This window comes from Elephantulus edwardii, unplaced genomic scaffold, assembly GCF_000299155.1.
Source record: "Elephantulus edwardii isolate Elephantulus edwardi_28Jun2011 unplaced genomic scaffold, EleEdw1.0 scaffold00013, whole genome shotgun sequence".
NCBI lineage: Eukaryota > Metazoa > Chordata > Mammalia > Macroscelidea > Macroscelididae > Elephantulus > Elephantulus edwardii.
In genome coordinates, this window is record NW_006399763.1 from 32,691,776 (window position 1) to 32,700,651 (window position 8,876).

At 40.0% G+C, this 8,876-nt stretch overlaps 1 protein-coding gene and 1 pseudogene across 1 annotated transcript in view; both read left to right on the forward strand.

Annotated features, from left to right (window-relative positions):
• Positions 1-8,876, forward strand: part of BACH2 (BTB and CNC homology 1, basic leucine zipper transcription factor 2) — a 255,438-nt gene that overhangs the window by 46,050 nt on the left and 200,512 nt on the right. The window lies entirely within an intron of this gene.
• Positions 4,913-5,437, forward strand: LOC102859088 (annotated as a pseudogene).

Sequence of the window (8,876 nt, forward strand, 5' to 3'; positions counted from 1 at the left end):
ACTGCAGCCTTAAGTATGGACTGAGGCTCAATGTCAAGAAGACAAAGATTCTCACCACTGGACCAATTGGCAGCGTCAGGATGGATGACGAAGAGATTGAGAGTGTTCACAGCTTCAGTTTGCTCGGCTCCACAGTCAACACTCTTGGCACCAGCAGTCAGGAAATCAAAAAGCGTATCGCGATGGGAAAGTCTGCTGTTAGGGACCTCTCTAAAGTACTCAGGAGCAACAGTGTCTCTCTGGAGACTTAAGGTGTGCCTGATACAGGCCATGGTATTTGCAATCGCTTGTTATGCATCAGAGAGTTGGACAATGACTAGGGAGGACAGAAGGAGAGTGGATGCTTTTGAGCTGTGGTGCTGGAGAAGGGTACTGAATGTACCCTGGACTGCCAGGAAAACAAACAGATTCATCTTGGAGAGGATTAAACCAAGCTACTCCTTGGAGGCAAGGATTCTGGGGCTTCGTCTGACATACTTTGGACATGTTGCCAGGAGGGACGGGTCCTTGGAGAGGGACATCATGCTTGGGAGGGTGGAGGGACAACGCAGGAGGGGAAGACCCTCTATGAGATGGATGGATTCGGTGACTGGGGTAATCAGGATGGGTGTGTCAGAGGCGGTGCGGTTGGCGCAAGATAGAGCAGGGATTAGGGCTGTTGTGCATAGGGTCACTATGAGTCGCAACAGCACGTAACAACAACAACAACAATATGAACTCCAAAAAAGTAAAAATAAAAACACAAGGAGCTGAAAGCAACTCTGTGTGTGTGGGTGTGTGTGCCGCCAAGTCACTTACACCTCATAGCAGCCCTACATAAAACAGCTCTGAACCCTCCTCTGTCTTGAACCAACCTCATTGTTTCTGACACACCTACCCCCATTCCACCAGTCACTGAGTCAGTTCCTCTCATTCAGGGTCTTCTTCGCTGTCTCTCCCCCCTTCCAACCATGATGTCTCTTTCCAAGGACTAGTCCCTCCTTGTAACATGCCCAAAGTATGTAAGACAGAGCTTGAAAATTCTTGCCTCCAAAGGGCAGCCTCACTCTCTCCAGGGCAAACCTGATTTTAGTCCTAGCCATCCATGGTATAATCAGTATTCTTTTCCAGCACCACAGCTCAGAGGCATCCATTCTTCTTCTATCATCCTTAGTCACTGTCCAGCTTTCTGATGCATAGCAAGTAATTGCAAAGACCAAGGCCTGGATCAGGCAGACCTTAGTCTCTAGATTGACATTGTTTGATGTTCTTCAGTACTCTGGAGAGGTCCCTGACAACAGACTTTCCCAGTGCAATTCCTCTTTTTATTTTCTGGCTGCTGGTACCAGGAGTGTTGGTTGTGGGACCAAGCAAACTGAAGTTGTTAACAATCTCAATCTTTTTACCATCTTTCCTCTTGCTGCCAGTCAGCCCAGTAGTGAGAATCTTTGTTTTCTTGATGTTGAGCTTCAATCCATATTGAAGGCTGCAGTCTTTACCTTCTGCAGCAAATGCTTCTGGTTCTTCTAATTTTAGCAAGCAAGGTTCTGTAATCTCAATAACACAGGTTGTTGATGTCTTCCTACAGTCCTGATGCCACATACCTCCTCACAGAGCCCAACCTCCCAGATGATGTGTTCCTCATATAGATTGAAAAGGTCTGGAGATAGGATGCAACCCTGGTGTGCATCTTTTCTGATTTTGAGCCATGTAGTGTCTCCTTGATTTGTTCTGACAACTGCCTCCTAGTCCAAGTATAGGTTTCTCATAAGCACAGTTAAGTGTTCTGGGATTCCCATTCTCAGAGTTAGCCACCATTTGTTGTGATACACACAGTCAAATGCCTTTGCATAGTCAAGGATAAACTGGTACTGTCTGCTTTCAGCCAAGATAAAGCTAGCATGAGCTATAATATCCCTAGTGTCATAGCCTCTTCTAAACCCAGTCTGCACATCTGGCCATTCTCTGTTGACATGCTGCTCCAGTCATTTTTGGATAATTTTTAGCAGCATCTTTTTTGCATGTGCTATTAATGCTATTGTTCAATAATTTCCTCACTCTGTCGGGTCACTCATTTCTGGAATGGGAATAAATATGGAGCTTTTCCACTTAGTTGGCCAGGTGATTGTCTTCCAGATTTCTTGGCACAATATCGTGAACATGTGAAGGGCAGCGTCTCTTTGTTGAAATATGTCAGTTGGTATGCTGTCAATTCTTGGAACCTTGCTTTTTGCCAATTCCTTCAGAGCAGCTTGAATTCTTTTGTTTTCCTTCATCACCACAGGCTCTTAATCATATGTTGTTTCATGAAATTCTTCTGTGTCAGCCAATTCCTTTTGGTACAGTGATTCTGTACACTCTTTCCATATTCTTTTAATGCTCCCTGGATCATTTAATATTCTACCCCACTCATCTTTAAGTATTGCAACTTAGGCTTTGTTCTTCAGTTCCTTCAGCTTAAGAAATTCCAAGCAAAATTGATGCTTTTGATTTTCTGACTCCAGCTCTTAGCTCATTTTATTATAATACTTTGCTTTGTCTTCCCACACTGCCCTTTGAAATCTTCTGTTCACTTCCTTAACTTCTTGATTTCCTTCCTTTGTTTTGGCTTCTCGGTGTTTTGGTGCAGTATTCACAGTACTTTCTTTGGTCTTTTCTTCTCTTCTGTCTTTGTCATGACTTTTTGCATTCTTCCTTGATTGTATTCTTGATATCCTCCCACAGTTCATCTGGTCTTGGCTCGTTACTGTTCAAGGCCTCAAGCCTGTACCTGAGATGGTTCTGAAATTCAGGTGGGTTAGACTCAAGGTCAAATTTTGGTTTCTTTGGATTTGGTTTAACCCTCTTTAGCTTTAGTTTGAACTTGCTTATTTGTAGTTGATGGTCCATTCTTTAAACACATAAGATAGGCAAAAATTTTCTGAAAGCAAATGACAGTGTGCTTGTATATTCTTGTGGTACAGGGATGGAAACTGAATTGAGACTCCACGATTAGACTTCAGGTTCTGGAATGGAGATAAAATGGTATACATATGAGAAGATTGAGATATCACCATAGCTTGGGTCAGACTTACTTTAGTTTTCAAAATGATATGTGATATTTTTTCTATTTGATACTTTAAAGCAGTATTTTGTAGTGTATTTGCACAGTGAATTATGTCAATTGATTTCTTGATTGCTGCTGCCATGGATGTTGATTATGGGCCCAAGTTAAACAAAATTCCTGACAGCATTTTCTGTTTATGTTGTTGTTGCTTATTGATCCAGGTATGAAGGTTTTCTTCATGTCGATGTATATTCCATACTGAAGGCTGTATAGTCTTTTATCAGCATATCATACAATTACAGTTATATCATCTGTTGTTAATTAGTCTTCCTACAATGGTGATACTGCTTTGTTTTTTAAATAGTCCAGCTTCTCATATTATTTTTAGTTCTTGCAGATAATTTACAACACAATTAAATAGCTTGGTTCATGGACCTAAAAACTATGCATCAATTTAAGTATTCTTCATACTAAGCACTTGTAAACATTGTCCACATACTAAGAAGCCCCAAAACAAGTCTCAAAAATTTCAAAGAATGACTATAATAATGACCATATTTTATGAGAATATAATTAAATTAGAAGGCAATAACTAAAAGATACCCCACAGAAAAATCCCCTTATATTTGGAAATTTTAAAGCATTTCTTAATAACTCATGGGTCTAAGAAGAAGTCATATGGAAATTTTAAAAATACTTAGAACTCAATAATAATGAAAAATAGCACTTATCTGAACATGTGGGATGCTGCTAAAATAATGCTGAGAAGAAAATGTATAACCTTAAGTGCTTTAATCAGAAAAGGAAAACAAAAGGTTAAATCTAACTTAGAAAAATTAGGGGGAAAACAAAAGGAGGCAGGAGAGACAGAAGATGGATAGATTAGATGTTGTTATGTAGCATGGATTTGACAACCCATGGGGACTCTAAGAATAGTGTTCTGAACCTTGTCTGGTCCTTAGCTACAGAACTTAATGACATTTAAGAGCATTTTTAAAAAAATACTATGTAAGGGAGCTCTCATGGCCTACTGGCAAGAAGCTGCATTGCAATCCCAGAGGTATGTGGTTCAAATCCACCAGATGCTCTGCTGGAGAAGGTGGGGCAATCTCCTCCTGTACCAGTCAGATCCAATTCGATGGTACACACACACATACAAAAATAAATAAAATAAAAATACTGTGTAAAATATTAACAGCCAAAAGTTGGTCACTGGAATGGACTAATACATATTGGTAAATTTCTTCCATTATATTCCAGACTGTATCGTTTTATTTTGTGGCATGGGCCACATAGTCTCCATCATTACTTAGCACTGTCATTGTAATGTGAAGACACCTAAAGACGATACATAAATAAATTGATGTGGCTTTCGTCCAGTAAAACTTTGTTTATAGAAACAGATGGCAGAGCAGATTTCATCTGTGAATTGTAATTTCCCAAACGCTGCAGACTAATGAAGAGCCCTTAGTAGCATAGTACATTACATGTTGGCCTGCTAACCCAAAGGTCTGCAGTTTGAGTCCACCTCAGAGATGCAGTGGAAAGTCACTATGAGTCAGAGCCAACTCAAGGGTAGTAGGTTTACTTTGGATTTGGTTAACTAGTGAACCTAGTGAAGTAGATGAATGTAAGAGCAATATTTAAAAACTTTCAATGCTTAACATAGAAAAGTACCTTTAAAAAAGTTATAGAGTTCCCCAGCCGTCCCGTGGATCTGTCTCTTGCTTCAACAGTGTTTGGACGGAACAGACCCTGCTACTTCCCCCCTTCCAGCCTCTGACTACCCTCCAACTTCACCTCCAGGCGTAACCTCGGGACCATCATCTCCTATTTTCGGGACCAGCTAACACATTTTTTTTGTTAGCCCCAAAACCTCGACCAACTATGAGCTCTCAGATCCGTCAAAATTATTCCACCGAAGCAGAAGCTGGCGTCACCCGTCTGGTCAACCTGCATCTTCAGGCCTCTTACACCTACCTCTTTCTGGGTTTTTATTTTGACCATGATGATGTGACCTTGGAAGGCGTGGGGCACTTCTTCCGCGAGTTGGCAAGTGAGAAGTGCGAGGGTGCCGAGCGGCTCTTGAAGCTGCAAAACAAGCGCAGCGGCTGAGTCCTCTTCCAAGATATCCAGAAGCCATCCCAGGATGAGTGGGGTCAAACCCTAGATGCCATGCAAGCAGTGCTGGCCTTGGAGAAGAACCTAAACCAGGCCCTTCTGGATCTGCATGCCGTGGGTTCCGCCCACACTGACCCCCATCTCTGTGACTTTCTGCAGAACCACTTCCTGGACGAGGAAGTGAAACTGCTGAAGATGGGTGACCATCTGACCAACATTAGAAGACTGGGCGGCCCCCAGGCTGGGCTGGGCGAGTATCTCTTTGAGCATCTCATCCTCAAGCACGACTAGGGGTCTGCAGGGACTTGCTGGGGGGAACCTCTGCGTCCCCCTGCCATCAGCAGCAAGCCTTTCTATCCCACCCTGATGTAGAATCTTATCCACCCAGAAGCCCTTCGCCCAAGCCTTGGACCAAATGAAACAAAAAGCTTTTTGCAACAGCTAAAAGAAAAAGTTAGTTATAACAAAAATTTGTAAAAACCTGAAAATAAAGCTAACAAAATTTGTTCAAGACCTAAAGAAAAAAAATTGTAAAGCGTTATTTACTTCGTCTTGTTTTGAGATCAGGAATTTCCAAAATTAGAGTCTCAGAACTCTCTACCTTTACCTCCCAGTAATTACTGAAGTCTCCAAAGAAAGGTTGTTTATTTAAGATTAATGATCATAACAGTGTTTTGTGTCTGACATAAGATAGAAATGTTACCTGTTTCAGTATTTAATCTCCTGTGATAGGTTGCTTTAACTTGATTACATCAAGAAACTTCCTGGTCATGCAAATATGCAGTTGCAAAAAGAGCATTTCAGTACCTTTTTAAATAATTTTAAATATTCTTCTCTGATATTAGATCAGACGTTGATAATTTCTTGAAAGGGAGCTCTGGTGGTGGCATGATCATATGGACTTGTCCTGCTGACCCTCGAACCACCTCTCTTTAGTGGTTCAAGAAAGGCAGTATCTTCTTACACAATTTACAGCCTCAGAAAACCATTGGAGGGTTTGCTTTGATTTTTAGCTGATTCTGACTTAATGAGTTTTTAGTTTTTGCATATCATTCTTGCTAATCATTTCTGTATTGTTCCATTTTCCATATATGTGCTGCCGACGCGAGCACTTGACTTGATGGCATTGAGTTTTTCATTTGTTAAAGGTGGATTGCGATGTGGAATCTAAACCTATGTCAATAAATTTTTCATATTGTATTGTAATTCCTTGATCTATATTATACTCTGAATTTATCTCTTGCCTGTGTATCATTTTTTAACTCCACTGATGGTTATTTGAACACATAGAGTTATACAGAGCTTTGCAGTGATGACACATTTCATTTTATAATATCAAAAAAAAATAAATATTGCCAGAATCTTATCCAAAAACTCTTTAAGTTATGGGAGGCTGTCAAGTTCATGGTAGCAAATAGGTGTTTTCAAAAATCTGATTTTTTTTCCCCCTTTAAAGCTTGAATTTCATCATTGACAGTACATCCTGTCAATTGTTTTCTTTGAAGTGACAGCTCACCTTGTTCATTTTGAATAAAATACCTGCCAAATACCCAACTCTCAATAATCATAGTTTGTCAATCACTCAGTAACCATAGTTTATCGGCCCCTCTTTCGAGTAAAAATTGTGTTCCTCATGAGAAAATGACTTGTTCAACTTGCAGTTCATCTAGTCTTACAAATCCTTTTCTTTGAGACAAGCAACATACTTTGATATGAAGCAAAAATATTTTATGCATGTTTCTCTTTATCATACAGGTACAAAGGATTATACTCAAAATGTTGAAAGGTAATTTTAAAACTTATTTTTCTGGTTGATTCAATATATTGCCAAGTGAGACTGGCATTTTCTTTTCTTTCTGTTAAGTCTGACAGTGGTAAACTTAATACAGTTTGGTGCAACTGCCTTGTTTTAGGCTGAAGACACCAGTAATTTTGCCCACCATTACGTTTGTACTTTTAATATAAATGTCAATTTAGTGAGAAATTAATAAGGAATCTTACGGTGAAATTGGAATGTGTTACACTGCTAACCAGAAAGACAGTGGTTCAAAACCACAAGCTGCTTTGCAGGAGGAAGAGGACAGTCTACTATAAAGATGTACAGCCTCAGAAACCAATTAGAGGGACACTGTGCGTTGAAATCAATTCATGGCAGTGATTTCTACTCCTGTTATTATGAATGATAGTGTAGAAGCTCAGCAAAAAATGATAGTTTAGAAGATCAGCAAATCCATGAAATGGATTAACTCAGTGTCTGCAATAGTGAGCTCAAACAAAGAGACAACTGTGAGGATGACATGGGCTTTTTCTTCTCTTTCCTTCTGTTATACATAAAGTAACTATTAGTTGGAACCAAGTCATCAGCATCTAACAACATTGTTAATATAGTTTTAATGTCATTGATCTTCAAAAGAGCACCTTGGGACAGCCTAGGGTTCCACAGACCGCAGTGAGATCCACTGTCAAAGACTTTTATTTGGCTTTCTACAGTGTCATTTAGAGTTCAAGTTTATGACATCAGAAAGATCTTATGTAGCCATACACTAACTCCCTATCACATCACCATATTTAATTTCTATCATATTTACCACTTTTTGATACTTTATTATTTACTTATTTATGTGGTTATTACTTCTATCCACTAGGATTAAGACCTGAGAATGTGGGGACCTACTCTGCTCTGTTCAGTATAGTAACTGCACCTGCAATAGCCAAGTATACTTGACATCAAAACCACTACTTTGAGTCAGTTCTGACTATGGCAAATTTCCAGCAAGTTTCTAGGAGTAGAAATCTTTATGAGAGGAGACTATATATATCTTTCTCCCACAAAACAGCTTTTAGATTCAAACTGCTAACCTTTAAGTTAAAAGCCAACTTATACTATGCCTCCAGGCTCCTTGGCATGTAGTGTTGTTGGTATGTGCCACCAAGTTAACTGTGATTCATGGCAACCCTGTGCACAATAACTCTGAACCCTGCTCTATCCCGAGCCAATTTCACTGTCACTGACACACCTACACCCATTACCCAGTTACTGTGTCAGTCAATCTCCTCCGGGTCCTCCTCTCCTGCACTGTCCTTCCACCCTCCCAGGATGATGTTGCTATCCAAGGACTAGTTCCTCCTGGCAGCATTGCCCAAAGTATGTTGGACGGAGCTTCACAGAGTGACTCAATAATTGTTTGAAGAATGATTTTTTTTTTTGAAGAATGATTAAATCAGGTTAAAATGGTGCACAAAAAAAAAGAAGAGAAAGCAAAACTATTCCCTTCAAGTCAATTCCAAGTCATAGTGACCCTATAAGATGGAGTATAACTACCCTAAAGTGTTTATAAGGCTCTTTATGGAAACTGGCTCTTCCCCTACAAAGTGACTGTTGAGCTTGGACTGCTGACTTTTTATTAATGGTCAGGCAGTTAACCAATGCACCACTAGGTTGGTGGTATGTGGGAAACTAATTTTCATTATTTATCATTCAGATGGTTATAAATAGCTCTTTTTTTAAGGATGGTGTGGGGGTGGGGGTGTGTGTGTGTCTCAAATCAGATCTGACTGGTACAGGAGGAGATTGCCCCTTCTTCTCCAGCAGAGCATCTGGTGGATTCGAACCACATTCCTCTGGGATTGCAATGCAGCTTCTTGCCACTAGGCCACCAGAGCTCCCTTGTAAATAGCTCTTTTTTTTTTTTCTATAATTATATTTTATTAATTTTCATAAACATTTACA